The following is an 18,223-nucleotide window of genomic DNA, read 5'->3' as shown; positions in this document are numbered from 1 at the left end:
AATTGAGTGTTCTTCTTTGAATTAACATGTGCACACACGTCACTTCAAAGAGAGGCAAAATGTAGACGTATAAATCTGACCACTTTCTTAAATAAATATTTAATATTTATTTTAACCCCATCCCCTTATTAATTAAATCTTATTTAATTAATTTCATCATTTTCATCTATTTGATTAAACAAATTATTTAATTTATCTAATTAAATTCACCTAAACCTTTTCTAGCCTTTAATTAAATAAATCACTTTATTTAATTAATTTCCCTTTCTTCCTTTTAATTAAATTTACATTTAATGAAATTGACCCTTGCATATAAATAAATCTAATTTATTTATAAAAATTCCCCCACTTGTATTTATGCAAGTTGCATCTATTTTAGTTGAAATAAAATATTTAATTTTAATTAAAAATCTTTTTCTCCCACTTGCATTTTCCTACATCTCTCACTTGCATCATAAACCTCTTCTAGAGCCTTCTAGATTATTCTAAACTGTCTTAATTGGCCTAATAAACTCCTAATCATGTCCTTTCCCTAAATTTGAGGAAATCACTTCTCAAATTTGGAGGCAAGTCTTCTAAATGCATTTAAGGCTATATTTCTTCAACAAGCTAACTTGTTGAGTTCCCCTAAATTTGGAAGGACTCTTACAAATTTGTCCCCAAAGTCTTCCAAACCATTAATGGTTAACTCAACCTTCCCCTCATGGTTAGAGAATTTCTCTCTAACTTAACCCTCATCTAACCTAAGGGTCTTATCAAGCGCCCATGGATTTAACTTTGGTTATCCTATTAACCCTTGCACAAGAGTTTACCCCTTGGGTAAAAGCTTTATCCAATGGATTACCCTAACCCAACTTCAACCTTACCTCCTAAGGTAACCTTCATGTCTTCTCAGGCATTTAATGCCTCTTGCATCTCCTCTCAAGCCACCTCTTGTTGACAATTGTCACCATTTCATTGGTGAAAATTGTAAACCTGGACTAAGTAAATTTCAATCCTAACCATTGTTAAGATTATTCAATCTTAACCCTCCATTGCCCTATTTTTCCTATAAATAGAGCTCTCATTCCTCATTCTCCATATCCAAGTTTTATGCATCTACATTATAGTTTAATTTATTAAGAATTTTAGCCTCTCTTTGTTAAAAGCTATCATAACATTTAGAAGCATTTCATTTTCATGTCATAGTATATCCATGCTAGTATATTATGTTAGGATAATTTAGCAATATCTTTATCATATCACTATCTCAATCTTAGCTTAAGCATCATAGTTTTTAACATATCATATAGATCTTAGAATGCATTCATGCATATAGATCACAATATCACTCATTATTGGAGTTGTCATTCCTAAGTCATTTGCTCAATGATCTGAGAGCAAAACATTGGCTTTAGGGATCCTGTGAGATAGAGAACAATGGGACACCCCTTGGGAAGTTAAACTAGTTTAAATTAGTTTATACTTGTACTAAGAGTCTCATTGGTATGTAGGTCATTTGATCTCGATTCATTCGTTTTGATCACCACATTTTCCTGCGTACAGTATCTACGATTGTATTCGGATCTCACCCTCTTAATTCCTCTTGATGTACTCTTCCTTTTTGAAGAATGCCCTGTGCAATCTGATTGTTGCATGCTTAGGATCATGTGGTTCCTTTTGGCTTCCGTCTTCATTAATTGATTTGGAGAAATAGATATGTAATTTCCTTTCGATAGTCATTTCCTTTTATAATTGATTGTTGTTTTGAGCAAGTTTTGCATGGATTGTTGTAATGTAATGACCCTCATCTCCAGATGCACCTTGATTGTTTTCATTGTCATCCTTGTTTTATGTTTATCGACTTCATTCTAGATTTTGTATTCAACCTGCCTCTGGAAATCGAAATGATTGAGTTTTATTTTTTAATTATTTTCTTTAACCTTTTAACCTCTGTGGAAATCCGAGGGCTTATGGCCAACGTCATATTAGGGGTTTTGACCCTTGTTCGGCTTATTCGTACAATCCTTCATCAGCCTTGTTCATGTATTCGGTTACAGTTGAATTGGACCTATCGATCTTCCTTTGCACTCCTCAAGTTGTTGCCCTATCTGTCATGTATCAACACAAATGTGTTCGCAGATCAAATATCCAAATTCAACAGTCCTCCTTAGATTCCAATATGGGTCATCATTTCAAGGTGTTCCTTCCGTGTTGAAGCCGAGGAGATGTGTAAGGTTATCACAATAGCCTTTTCGTGGTTGTGACATTTGGGGGCTTCGACCCCTATCTTACCTTCCTTATAAGCCTTTGTTGCCTTGTCCCTGCTTTCTGTGTGCTTCCTTCGGTTGTAATCTTCCAAACTTGCGTGTTTATTGCTATTTGTAGTGTGCATATGTATAATTAAATCTTATATGAACCATTATTTATTTGTCGCTCTTGTTTAATTTTGATAGCATTCGGTATGAGATATTCTTAGATAGATTTTATATATATATATATATATATATATATATATATATATATATATATATATATATATATATATATATTCAAGTATATCTATGTAAATAGGTATATGTATATGAACTTAATTATTCCTTTGTACAATTATTTTACTCGCTCAAATATTATTGTCAAGATTAGTGCGTCATTATAATTGTCAATTAAATAATGGAATTATAGGGCTATGATGTTTTATGATTTGGTAGCAAATATCAATTAAAACAAGCATGTTAAAGAGGCTCAAGTGGAATATTATGTAATGTCCTTGTGGTTAGTAAAATTAATTTGAACTAGATGGGTTGAAGTAAAGTAAATGACTAAGTATTGATTTATGGTAAACAAATGTGATTGGCACGTTGTGTCCTTTTGTGCTTTGTAGTTTGTTTTATATATTTTGAAATCTCTGATGTTTTGTGTAAATGTATATCATTTCCAGAGGCTAGGGAGGGTTTTATATTCTTGTTTTCAACATTGGTGTACTTCTTCTCTTGAAGTTATTAGATCGGTGGCTCTTTATGTTTTTCATGCTAAATGGTCCTCCCTTACTAGTAACTACTACCACCTTTGGTTTTCTTGTTCTAGCAAGTGAGTCAGTCCTTCTATGGTCGGGACCTTGCCACCTCGAGTTGTGAGTGTCATTGGTCTGGTGTGTACTTGGATTCCTAGGTGCAAGTCAAGGGGGAGTGGCTCTCATTAGGGGTCAAGACCCAAAGTGGTCGCTAAGGTAACTCAATGGGAGTTTTGTAATCAAGTGGAAACTTAATTAATGAACTTGGGTGGGTAGATAGGTAACACTAAAAAGGATTAATTGTTGCCTCTCTTACGCTCAGATGCTTGTAAATGTTTGGGGTAAGTAGAGAAGGCCTGGAATGGCATCCACCAATCTTGTCCCTTTGAAAGGTTGGTGTGGTCCACTAGTGTTTGTATGGGGGTCGGGGGTTGGTAGAGGTCAAAAGGGTAACCCAAGATGGGGGTCGGGGCCTAGTGAAGACTTGCCAGGGTAACTCATGACAACCTAGTGATGACACTCTTCCATATTGCATACCTAGTGGTAACTCATGTTGCTTATCTTTTTGTGGAATTCTTTGTGCCTCTAGAGATTGTATTATTCTCATGAGTCTCTTGTGAGTTTAGTCTTATGAGTTTATTGTGATTATAGCCTTGTGAGTCTCATGTGAGTTCAGTCTTGTGAGTTCTCTTGTGAGTCTTGTGGGTACTCTTGTATGTGTTGTAAGTCTAGTTGATACCTCCTTGCACGGGGGGTGGACCTATTGGTACCACATGGTTGAATGGAGTGCTATTCGCACCCATTGGACTTTGTTCAACTTGCATCATGTTCGCAATGGCTCGTGTGAAGATTGAAGACCTTAATATTGATCCAGATCCATGCATTCATTTCATTATTGTTCCCTTGGAGATTGTATCATTATGGATCCTTTGTTTTACATCTTGATGTTCATTTGCATTTTCTCATGGTAATGTATATGTATCATGAGCGTTGTATGGTCAGTGTTAATATATTTAATGATGATTCTTATGTTCCTTCTTGAGTAACATCGTTGTGGGGCCTTGAGGACTTTTGTTAGTTACCATTGTCTTTCTTTTAGTAACTTGTTGAATGTATCTCAATGCATATATATAGTTTATCTTTACAAAAAAAAATTGTTCATTATTTTTTCATTATTTAATTTGTTTAAATTATCTAGGCCTCATAGCGGGGCGTTACACTTCCACTTCTCATAATTTATAAAATCATCATTTCAGTCACATAATAGTTACGAATTTCAACCTTCCTATAAAAAGATATCATCTTCATTATTATAATTTTAACATTGCAAATTTAGACAATTTTGGCTCTTTGCACCTAAGAAGGGACTTTAGTTGTCTCACAGCTCTTGTTTGATGAATACATGACCTATGGTTTCTAAGTCAAGGCTTTCCCTTAAAAGATTAAAAATGAGTGTTCCTAGAAATGAATGCGTCAACAATTTATCAAGTTAGGTTAGGCTTCTAAGCTTGTTATTGGAATATTAAGAGGAGGTTTTAATGGATATTGTTCTCTTTTGGTCAACTCATTGCACCCAATGTGGTGATCAAATCCAAAAAGTATTTATCGTATGTCAAATTTTGTGTGAATGAAAATGGGGATAAAGTGCTTCCTTATTCCATCACATTATCTTTAAAATTAGGGAATTGATTGCACTCAATTATTTATGAATATTCCTCAATTGTTTCTGAATAAGAGGATAAGAGTGAGCCGATAAAGAATTCAAGGAGCTTACCAACTCTTCATGAGCATCTCACTTTGCTCTATTACTCCTACCCATTGCGAGAGAAGCGGGGAGCGAACCCAAAGAGATTGTTAATCAATCGATTCATCAATGGAACAAGAAGTGGGAGATGGGGGATGGGTAATACAAATTTTGGCCCCTCCCTACTAGGTCGGGGTGGGAAAGAACAAGTGGGAGGTGGAGCCAATGCATTTCAAAGCAAGTTACGCTACTATTATTGGCTTGAGAAATAGTAGGAAACTTAATTTCTAAAGAAAAAGAAAAAAAAAGAGTTTGATCACCCTTGAACTATTGAAGAATTGCACTTGTTAAATAGAATTGAGGAGTTTTATCCCTTCTTGGTTAGACTTAACATTGAAGCATTTAGATGTAATAATTTTATAGGTGAATTGTAGGGAGTGGTTCTCTCCAAAATATACATATGAACAGCCCAACAGAAATGATTCAATATTCACCTTGCTCACCCTATACCAAAAAGGAAGATGGAATTAGACAAAACGCTTTCAAGAACCCCTTTGAATTGTTTATTTCAAGTTCAATAATTAAAAGGAGAGAACCACCAAAACAAAAATTTGCTTCAATGAGTCCACGGATAGAGTTGTTGGTTATGTCTACATTCTCAATAGAAAGGAGTCAATTTGATCCTTTATTTAAAAGTGGTATAACTTTTTTATTATTTTTTAATTCTTCAAATGAGATGATATTTTGTGGTGGTGGTTGTTGCTTAACAACCTTAATTCTATTTCTTCTTTATGGCTATTTGTGTTATTATTATTTAGCCATTTTAATGTATAGCCTTTGTAAAAAAGTTGTGGCATTTTCCAAAACTCTCTTTCACACTTTAAAAAAAATATTAAATTTAATCAAATTATATATTTTCGAACTTCCTAATGTTACCAGTTGATAATCTCAATATTTTATTTACCGAGTATGTACGAATACAATATTTGTTTAAAAATAAAATTATCCTGAAGCGACCCACAACTGATATTCTGTAATACACACTGGTTTATAACAAGCAATCTATTAATCGGATAACTTAACAAAATGGTCATAAATGTAGTTACAGAATCGATGGATTTCATACAAGATGTTTTAATGGATCGAGCTTGTTTTTTAATAAAAAAAGAAGAAACTACGTCCAATGTGTGCTTTATGGTCAGTTGCACAGAATGTAAAATCATCCCAAAGGCCGATATCTCCATGGAACTAAATTTATTTATTAGATTGAGTTTTTGGTATTCATTCTGTAGCAGATGCGAGGAGTCACTGCAGTTCGTGCAACATTTTCCAAACGGACATTGATACTGCTCCGACGAATACCCGTTCAGTGAAGGATTTGGAAAACAATATTGAAGATTCACGATTAATTTTCATCTGAGATCAATACCTGAGGTAGCACCAATGATGCCAATGTTTTCTGGTAATGTTGTTGAACTATACAATCGAATAGGAGTATTGCCGGTCTGAAGTAGCTTTTTCAATGACGAAGGATGTCACACCAACAATTAACTTTATGGATGAAATTGGCACAATTGCGCCCACACTCTTAGCAGTGAACCGCAATTTTGCATTAGAAACAAAATGGGGGAAAGGATTGGAAAAGATTGGATGGTTGACCATTAATAACATATGATTTAATGTTATGAATTAGAAGTTGTCAGTGTTGATCATGAGTATTTATAGCTGAATGAAATGTACTTCTTAGATTTAAAAAGCAACATATTATGTTTGTCAGTTCAGTACAACAATGAAACATGGTAATATTAGATTTAATACACAATTAACAGCCTTACTTTTCTTTTGGACCTTTCTAGACACCTCAACAAAAACATGGTAATATGACATCATATGTGATGATGTGACCCTAAAACCTTACTTATTAACAAAGGACTTGCCAAGTAAACTAATGTGGTCTGATTCTATTGCTCACTTCCTAAATCAACTAAGGAAACATGTAGAGCAAAAAGGATACAAGGGGGTTGAAAGCTTTATACTCATTGCAAAATAGATGCAAAGAGATGAGATATGGGTCTAGAAGACTAGGAAAACTCTTTTTGGGCCTCTAGTGGTTCCAGTGGTACTATATGGATGTGAAGTATGGGGTAGCAACACTTCAAGAAAATTAGTGGACAGAGTTGGAAAGATTACAAAACATTTAATCACAAATAGCCTCAAGATTAAATCAACTATTCTATATGAGAGATTATCTTGGCAAAAGCTGGGACTTTCCCTGTTAAAGCATCATCTATGTTTTGGTTGTTAACTTATCTAAGAAGATTAGATAACATAGAGACTCATCACTGGCCAAAAATGACAATTGGAGAGAAATTAGATAGAAGGAAGAGCATGTGGATGAAACATCAAATTGATGAACAAATGAGTGTTACTACTTATCAAATTGCCATTAGTTTTTATATTCAAAGTCATACTATATATTCTAGTCGATTAGCATTACCGAATCATGCAATCAGTACACACAGAGAAGTCGGTATGAACAGTCTAGTCGATTACAGAAGAAAGCAATCACAGAACGCAGTATTCACCGAGCTATTTACCGAGTATCTTTTTATGGCTACCGAGCAGTAAAGTTAACACACCGAGTTGATATTCACCGAGTGAAACGTGTTACCAGATACATTGAACCTAGACATGCACATGAAAACGTGTTACAAGATCGAGGCACATCTAACCATTATTATATTGGAAATTGCACTAGAAGATTGTGTATGATTGCAAGGTCAATCTAACCAATGAAATATTTTGTTTACTTATTCATTTGAGGAATCTTGTTTGTAAGATCGAAGCAATGAATTAGATCACCGTTTTTAGATATCTATTTATACAGCATGGGAAGAGAGTAAAAAGTGTGTGTGTATATGAAGGAAGACTGTTACAGAGACACAAAGAGGTCACTGAGAAGGTTATTAGAGAATAGTCGAAGAACAGAGTAAATAGAAGGGTTTACCGAGTTACAATATGAGTTACCAAGGTATGCTATAAGCAAGGTAATCTTATTCTGAGCACATAGAATCTAGTATAACATTTCAGATGTAAAGTTGCAGATATTTATAATGATTTTATTGTAATATTGTGAAGTTGAAAGAGAAACCTTTAACAGGGTAAAAGACTCTAACCAAGTCTATAAATTGTAAAGCCTCTAACTAGGTGCAACATTCAAATTAATGTTGTAAAATCCTTTAGCAAGGTAGATCTAACAGATCTTGTTACTCCTAATAGGGTAAGCTATCAGAAATAGCTAAATGTAGCTCTAACTGAGCAATCTTTATTATTGCAGTAGTGAAGTTGTGGGTGCCATCCCCACCACAATTTTTCTCTCTAACCAAGAGTTTCTGCGTGACCAAAATATATGTGTTATGGAGTGAATCATGTATGATTGTTATTTGTTTGTTTTAACTTTATTTTATGTTACTGCACTATTCTATTTATGCATAACAGTAAGGTTATTATTGAAGAAAGGTTTTGGATTACTGATTCACCCCTCCCCTCTCAGTACATTAGCTTTTCATATTGGGCCTAACAATTGGTATCAGAGCTTGAATCTTGGAAAAGGGTTTAATTACCTAAAGAGAAAGATCTTATCAATGGAAGGCTATAAACAATCTCGGAGGATTGTGTATCCACAAGAAGAGCTGGATCATGCAAATCAAGTGATTGCAGACATGCAAAGGCAAATGCAAAAATCTCTGAAAGTAAGAAGAAGATTATCTGATGACTTGCAGGATTCTTAAGAGTTAGTGGAACAAATTGAGACATCATTTGAGAATAGTATATCTGAAGAGACTAAAGAAATTATTGGAATGTTGAAAGAAAAGAACAAAGCATTGGTTGATCAACTAAAAGCAATGAAAAGAGAACATGAACATTTCAGTACACAGATGACTGAAAATCTAGATGCATTAAGGATAGCTGAGGATAAAGCAAGAGATCTACAAAGAGAGAAACAACAACTTGAAGTCTTAGTATCTGATAAGAATGATGAAATCATAAGGCTAACAGGTATTCAACAAAATATGACAGATCAACTAGGTTATGCACATCATGAAGCAATTCTAAAAAATGATGAAAATCAAGCATTGAAACTTGAAGTATCAAGGTTGACTAGTGAACTTGAAATAGAGAAGAAATCCAAAGAAACATTGAAGAAGAGTTATGAAGCATCAAAGATGTTGGATGAGCAACTGAATACAAGAAGACCCAACAAAGATGCAGGACTCGGTTACAAAGGAAAAGAATCAACCAAGAAAGGAATTCATACTACCGAGAGAGGAGAATCATCAAAGCAAGCTGGAAACAGGAATAACATCAAAAAGAAGAAGCCTATTTGCTACTACTATGGAAATCAAGGTCATACTGCCAACATATGTCAGATTAGAAAAGATAAGCAACCGAATATCACTAAGTCCAACGGATATTGTTACAATTGCAATAAATATGGTCACACATCTAATCAATGTAGGACAAAGTTTGTTAACAACTATCAGAAGGCAAAATTCAAAGGGTTTTGTAGAAACTACAATAGATATGGACATAGTACCGAGAAGTGCTAGTCTCAGCAAAAGAACTACATGCGGCATCCACACCGAGCAAACACTAGAGGTTACCGAAATCAAACAGATCTTTACTGACATAATGCAGCAGTACCATGGGATTACAATACAAGGATATGGTGTGAATGTTGTGGAAGATATGGACATATTAGTGCCAATTGTTTTATAAGGTTTGGAATGAACAACCGAAGATCATGGAGAAATCCTGGTATGGCAAGTTTTCATTGTCACAAAGTTGGATATTTAGCTGGAGATTGCAAAGATCAACCTAGAAGAGACACTGAAGAGATAAAAGAAAAATTCACGATGATTTGGAAAAAGAAGGAAATCATGTTAGATGAAGAAAGCACCTTACCTACCGAGTTAGGTGCACCTATTCCAAATTAGTCAGAAAAGGTATGAAGGGACTGCATTCTCTAAAGGTTATATCATAACATATCCTATTCTATTATGTACAAAATTCAAAATCTGCATAGTTAAGATGCAATTAGTCAGTTTGAAATTCTATCAAAAGTACTTTACAGGAAACCTGTCAAGTCAGTTAATGAAGGAAATTGGTTACTCGGTTAAAACGAAAAAAAAAAAGGAGTAAATCGGTAAAAGGTGAACCGAGTGCATTTAATGTTTTGACTTAACTTGCACGGAGCCCAATAAGGTATTTTTGAGTACTTAAAGGTATTTTCGCGGTCATTTTCTTTCACTAAGTTTTCAAGAGAGCAGAGTAGAGCGAATCAAGGTGATCAACCTTCATTCAGAGCGAATTTCAAGGTATTTACATCAAATCTATTCACACTGTTAAGCTAGTTTCTGATCTAGTCAAATTGCTATTATCTATCGAGTGTGAAGCGTCAATCGTTTGTAAACCCTAAGGATAATTTGCTAAATTTTACCTGAAACCTACTATGGCGCCCAAGATCCAAGATCCCTTAGTTGTCAAAAATGTGGAGAAGCCCTCGCTGAAATATTCTTTGACTCCCAAAGTCGCCTCTAAACCGGATGACAAAACTGCATTTTCACTCATCCCGGATCGAGTCTTGTTAGTTGAAGATGTTAGATTCTTCACCAAATGTCGTGTTGAGGAACTTGGTCATGTTGAGATTAGTGATACATATGATGAACTTTGTACTAATGGCAAAATGAATAGCAAATTCGAGCATATCAAAATCAAGGGATTAACTAAAGCCCTAGCCTATCCCCGTGTGTTCAAACCCCAATGGGTTAAGTTTGTCTTGAGTAGAGTACATGATGATTTTATGTAGCTAGAGGAGCAACCATTCAAAATCACTAAGGAAATCATTCATGTGATCACCGGGTATCCTATCTATGATCATGCACAAGCACAGAAAATGATATCACAGAAGGAGCTAATCAGTCTAAGTACAGTAGAATTTGATTACCGAGGACTGAAATTGAACAATGTCACTGATGCAGAACTCAAGTTTGCAATTAGAGTAATTGGTTACTATTTCTTCCAATCTGCAAGGGAAAACAGTGTACCATGTGTCGCAGTTGACTTGGCCTACAAAATAGTGAAGAAGGGAATGAAAGTAGATTTATGTGAAGTGCTACTGAAGAACTTGTTTGAGAACCTGAACACAATAAGGAAGCCGAAGAAAAACAACTCGGCAAATAGACTGAAGTTTGGTTCACTTCTTGTATGCGTGTTTTTCTACTTTGAGAAGTTCTTTCCCTCAGTCAATAAACTAGTTTGGGAGCTACACTGACCTATCACCCATCAAATCAATGATTTTATCAAGAAACTGGGAGATAACTTTAATGATATCATGGATGACTATTTTAGCAAATTTCAAGAGAAGATGCACAACAGGTACAGGATTCCACCACAACTGGTAGAAAAATATAAGGATGATATATGTTTTGAGGTGGACATTGATTATTGTTACATGAATGTTGTTGAACTGAGGACTCAATCTTTTCCACCAATGGGTTATGAGATTGACTATGATATAACACATCAGCAAATCGATGCCTATCTATCGTTGCCAAGGCATGCTACTGAACTAAGATATGGAACATATGAAGAGGTGAAGGAAAAAGTAAAAATGAGCATTGTAGTACCTAAGGCTACAAGAAAAGCTACAAAAATGATAAAGGTTTTATCTAAGAAATTCGGAGAAGAATCCTCCTCTACACCTGTCAAAGGCAATCTTGCCATTACCGAAGAGGAATCAGAAGCTCAAGAGGCAGCAATAACATTAAGTACCGAGTTGCCTAAGGGTAAAGTTTTGAAGAGAAAGATACAGGACATTTCAAAGGCCCTACCGACACCACCAACAAAGAGACCCAGCACTAGAGCATCAGCTACATAACCGAGTAAGAAACAAAAGAGTGTTACTGTACCCAAGGTAACCAAGACCTATAAGAAATCTACTCGGAGACTCATTTTGGCAAAAGAGTCTAGTGATACAGAATCTGATGATGTGAACAAATTTTAGATTGTAAAAAGCAAAAAGGTAAATATTCATAGTGTTGAAAATTTTTGTGCCAATCTTAAAGAATACGGTGGATTTGCAGGATTTAGATATCTTAACTATGAGACTAGGAATAATGATGAGAAGCGACAAATTGAAGAAGTTGTCATCTGCACACTTCTAAAGTTTCAGCTAGCTCCATTAGAACTAGTAAAGTCACTTCCAAGTGAATTATACTTACATATTGATAACAGATGGAAATATGCAATGGACTCAGAGAAAAAAATAAGAGAAAGAAGTCTAGTCCATCTATTTCCTTATATGTCTGTAGCAGAAATTAAGGAACATTTGACCACATACAATTATAAATTTCTTGTCAAACAGAGAGCCTTAAAATTGATGAATGGGCTATACATTGATGTGGAAAATGAGACAAAAGCCAAGTGGCAGGAAATCTTCAAACTAAAGGATGTCGGTGAACAATCTCAAATTGAAATTGTTGATGTCACCGAGCAAGATCCTGGTGTCACCGAGCAAGGTCCAGACCCAGCTGACACTATTCAAATTGATGAAGATGTTATGGATGAAGAAGCACCGAAGCAGGAAATGATTGAAGGCACTACCTATGCAAAACTTGTATCTAGTGAATCTGTTTTAAAACTGTTTATGGTGAAAATGGATAACAATAATAACGATATTGAAAGGCTAAATGAATTCAACCACAAAACCCTAGCCTAACAACAACAAAGATCCACCATAACATATGAAGATTACCTAAGACAATGCAAATCAAATGAAATCACAAAGATTATACTATCACATGTCCAATAGGGTTTGAATCTCCATTCTTCATATCTTCATTGATCTTGCTTGATATATTTGCTCTCAGATTTTATGTGCACAAGAGCTCAACAAAAAACGGAATGTGGCTGCAAGTAGGATCGCCTATGTTCAAAAGCGTAGTGTAGTCAAATAGTCAACAGGGGGGTTTGATAATGAAGGAAACATCTCCTTATATAGAAGACACTATATGAAATGGAGGGATAAGATTGAGAGGTGTAAAAGGAGGTCGGCTATGATTAGAGGGTAGGTAAAAGAAATAATAAAATAATGAAAGGGGTATGTAGTGTATGAATTAAGAGATGAATGACATGTGTCATGGGTAGAAAAGGTTAATGAATTAATTAAATAAATAAAGATTTATTTAATTAATAGAAGGAGTGAGATCAATTAAATAAATAAGATATTTATTTAATTTAGGAAAAGGATAATTTAAATAAATAAATGTATTTATTTAAATGAGAAATAAGGCTAGAAGAGGATAAATGAATTAATTAAATAAATAAAGATTTATTTAATTAATAGAAGAATTAAGCTTAGATAATTAAATATTTATTTATTTAGACTGGACAATTTTGGGTGTCTACATTTTGCCCCTCTTTGAGACAATGCGGCTTGTCGTGTTGTTTCAAAGAAGATAAGATGAATTGATACAGAGTTGCCCCAAGATGGGAATGATATGCCCCCTCGAGAGATTGGATGAAAATGTGTGAAAAGACCACAGACAATCTCTCGATAAGAAAGAAAGGCTAGAATGGACTGACCAGATAAAGTGACAAAGTCACAGGATAACGAAAACTGACACAAGAGACTAGGGTTAGGGTAGTCTATAAGATAGACCACGAGGGGAAAACATCCTCATTGTCATCTACACATCCAAGAGATCGGAGTGCAGAGAGAGAATAGAGCAGCAGCAGTCAGCAGAGATGGCATTAGTGCATAGATTCAATCGCGTTCACCGATATCAGAGGCCAGCAGATGCAAGAGAGCCGATAAGTACCACAAAACCTCCTTGTACTTTGTTGTAATAAATGTTGTCATTAATGCATGCTAGGTAATGTAATAAATGTGTGTTTATGTTAGGAAAACGTGTTTGTGTCCAAAAATGTGAATTTGTGTCTTCTAGGTCAAATCGACAGTTCTGTGATGAACATACGTTGTCGATTGGATAAGTTGTTGAGAGGATACACTCAAGCAGATCCTCTGGAGAAAACTAGGATAGCAAATAGGGCTAGGATTGACAATTCTGTGATAAAACATACGTTGCCAATTATGAAACTTCTCAGGAGGATTCACTCAAGCAGAGGCCCTAGGATAGGATAGATCAAGGCACTTTGTGATGAACAGGGAGTACCAAGACAAAGTACTTTGTGATGAACAGGGAGTACTAAAAAAAGAGCAGCACTTTGTGATGAACAATGAGTGTAAATGTAAGCAGCACTTTATGATGAACAGTGAGTGCAAATGTGAGCAGCACTTTGTGATGAACAGGGAGTGCCAAACACATAGTACTTTGTGATGAACAGGGAGTACCACTAGGATAAATAGCAACATTTTGTGATGAACAGTGAGTGTCACTAGCACTGAGATGATTGATTTGTGTGACTGTAGGAGCATTTGCCTATGCTGAAGTCACGGGAGAGATTCTCATCGACTCAGATGTTGTGACCTGAGTTGACAGCCGAGGACCGAGCTGCGATTGAGACTATGGGATTGAGACATATTTTGTATGTGCCTGAGTTTCGGGTGAACATGGGATTGCTAACTGCACTGGCGGAGAGGTGGCACTCTGAGACTTGTATTTTTCATTTGCCGATGGGGGAGATGACAGTCACCCTGGAGGATGTATACAGGATTCTACGGATACCGATCGATGGGGAGCTAATTCTGTACGATCGAGACGGAGACAGGGATGCCCTTAGGTGAGTGTTCTAGGATCTGAGACTGGAGATGAGGGTGGGACATGTGGCATGGGATACCGTGACATGGACAGGATTAGTACTACCAACAGTGTTGGCAGGAGTGATCAGTGGGTTCCTCTGTCTGGATAGGGCGACACGAGAATTGGCTGCGGGATTGGGGAGGAGGAAAGGAGGAGGATGAGACAACTAGGCTCAGGAGACAGAGGGGACAAGAGAGATGATCATGGGGTGAGTCCTTCCAGGGCTCAGACTCTGTCAAGGCCAACTGGCTCTGAGGAAGGGAGTTCATCATAGCCGTAGAGGGCTCCCTATGTATCAATTTTGTACCATTTTGTATGATGATGTAAACACCTTTGGGTGATTGTAGCCATATGATTTTGACATCATTGTATCATGACACTTATGATTATATATATGAGATGATTCATCTTTACGGCAGTTATATGCATGTGTACCTATGTGATGTATGTTTCTATGTGATACTTATGATATGGATGCAAATATGTATATGATGCAATGCAATATATTTTTTTGTTCTTTTATGTTTTATATGTGTATGCATGATGCAAATGTGAATGTATGTAATGCAGATGAATATGATAATGCAAATGTAAATTGTGCTAACAGGTGTTGTGTGCAAGATGGGATGTGTATATGGTGAAAATGGATAACAATAATAACGATATTGAAAGGCTAAATGAATTCAACCACAAAACCCTAGCCTAACAACAACAAAGATCCACCATAACATATGAAGATTACCTAAGACAATGCAAATCAAATGAAATCACAAAGATTATACCATCACATGTCCAATAGGGTTTGGATCTCCATTCTTCCTATCTCCATTAATCTTGCTTGATGTATTTGTTCTCAGATTTTATGTGCACAAGAGCTCAACAAAGAACGGAATGTGGTTGCAAGTAGGATCGTAATGTAGTCAAGTGCATAAAAGATTATTAGGGTTTGATAATGAAGGAAGTATCCTCTTATATATAAGACACTATATAAAATGGAAGGATAAGATTGAGAGGTGTAAAAGGAGGTCGGCTATGATTAGAGGGTAGGTAGAGGAAATAATAAAATAATGAAAGGGGTAGGTAGTGTATGAATTAAGAGATGAATGACATGTGTCATGGGTAGAAAAGTTTAATGAATTAATTAAATAAATAAAGATTTATTTAATTAATAGAAGAAGTGGGATCAATTAAATAAATAAGATATTTATTTAATTTAGGAAAAAGATAATTGAAATAAATAAATGTATTTATTTAAATGAGAAATAAGGCTACAAGAGGATAAATTAATTAATTAAATAAATAAAGATTTATTTAATTAATAGAAGAATTAAGCTTAGATAATTAAATAAATAAAATATTTATTTAATTAGATTGGACAATTTTGGGTGTCTACAGGATGCAGTTGTGATATCTATATGTATGTATGAAATGCCTATATGTGGTAATGCAGGTGCAACTACATGAAATTAAAATGTTTTTGGTGTGTCATTATACTTAGTCATGTGATAGCGGGCTACACGGACTCGAGAAGGACGATGGAAGTCAATCAAGAAAGGGGGATGAAAGACAGAAGATATGAAAGTGAAAAGAGCTTCTTATGCATTATCATCATTGGGCTTTATTATGGCAAGTAGGTTATGACAATCGAGGCATATGTTCGACTCAGAAAGTCATTGTACCTGTTTGCATGGAGATAAGATAGTTACAAACAAGGAATGCCCCAGTTCACACTAGACTCACAGTGTCCTCATATCCTTGGACAAGTCATAGCATTACTAAGAGACAATCCACAGACAGCAAATACAAATAGGTGACGATACCCCATCCTTGCCTTTCTAGTCAAAGACATCCTGGAGATAAAATCTCTAGTCAGAGATATCCTGGAAAAGCTAATAGATATGTCACCAAAAGATAAAATCAAAAGAAAACCAAGACTCGACACCAACATCCACTATAGTCCTCAAATTTAGTGTCTCTTGTCACTTGTATAAGTCTTATTTGATTGTGGTCACAATGTTTACTTTCACAGAAAGGATAGATAGCACTGAACCATATGTTGTCTGAGTCTGTTGAAAGATTTGATTTGTTGAAGCCCATTGTTGTTGTTGTGTCTCATCTGAAACTGACTGAATCCATGAAACTGATACTTTATTGCGACGAAGATGAAACTTTATTGCAGATCTGTGATGCAAATGTTGTTTTATTGCAGATTGCACATGGATAGACTGAAGGAAGCTAAAAGAAACTGTACTCCTCGAAACATGTGATGTTCTCAGTTCCACACCCATCACTAGACGTAGGATTTGCCTTAGCCACAGATAGGATCTGATTTATTATGGATGGAAAGGGAGGTGAAAAGGGAGGTTTATTATGAATGGCTAATCAATCTTGGGTAGATCAATAACAAGCCATGATGGGAATGGGTAAGTTTATTATGAACGAATAGGTTGTGAGTGTGTGCAAAGTGAAAGGATGAAAGTGAATCTTGAAGGAGGGAGGAGCAATGTCTCTACGCATGGCGCTGGTGACCCAGTTTTCACTATAGTACTTGCCTAGGGCGCAACCGAAGTGGTTTTCACCATTGGACGAAATTATTTCTTTACTTTTTTCGATTTTTCAATGTTTTTTTTTTTTTTTTGTCACAAGGCGCCTATTTGTCAGGTTTTCACCAAGTAACGATTTTTTATGTTTTATGATTTTTTTATATTTTGAATTTTTTTTATTTTTTTGTATTTTTTGAATTAGGATATTCCAAAGAGCTATGTGTAGAACCTGCGAAGGTGCATGTTGTTGATAGGATCCTCCAAAAGTTCACCTTCTGTAGTTGAGAGCTGATATGCCCCACATCCATATGCTGCTGTAATGATGTAAGGACCAAGCCAATTTGGTTCAAACTTGACCTTCTTCTCTCTGTCTTGCTGATTTTTGGGGTTTTCTCTTAGAGCCAAATCACCTACCTCAAATGTGCAAGGCTTGACTTTGTGATTGTAGCTGCAACGTTCCTTGACTAAATGATATGTAACTTGAGTGACTGTCTTCCTTGATAAAGGAACTGAGATAGAATTACTAATGTGTGGACTACACAGGCTTGTATGTGTGTCACCTGAAGAAGTTTGAGCATCCTTGATAACAAAGTCCTTCAAGGAATGTCCATTAAAGGTCCATGACGTATCGTCGGAAGGGAAAGGATGTGTGGAACAAGTGGTTGAGTTATGAAGGCTTATGATTGTGAAAAGAAGTGAAAGTATCATGACATGATGAAGACTTAGGATCAACAAGTATGTTTTTTTATTTGAAATTTTAAAACTTTTGCCTCCAGTTATTTTGATATTAGGGGAGATCAACTCTTGCTCTTTTTTCTTCATATGATTTTTATCCTTGACTTTGATTTTTGCAGAGTCCAATAGCTTTTGATTTTGATTTGGACTAAAGAACTTTTCTTTATTATTGACTTTTAGATTTTTCTTTTCAAAGCTTGATTTTTTTATCCCCAATTAGTAAGGGCTTTTGTGATTCTTGTTGATCCAAGTTTGGAAGTGGAGAGGAAATGGAATGAATGGATGATATGGTAAGGCTATGTGATTTTTCAAGAGGGTTGGCGATACACTCAAAAGATTCTTCGTTGGAACCATTCTTAGGAGTATTTATATCAAGAGATGCTTG

The sequence above is a fragment of the Cryptomeria japonica genome, chromosome 2 (genome assembly GCF_030272615.1).
Source record: "Cryptomeria japonica chromosome 2, Sugi_1.0, whole genome shotgun sequence".
Taxonomy (NCBI): domain Eukaryota; kingdom Viridiplantae; phylum Streptophyta; class Pinopsida; order Cupressales; family Cupressaceae; genus Cryptomeria; species Cryptomeria japonica.
Note: the sequence above shows the minus strand (reverse complement) of the source record.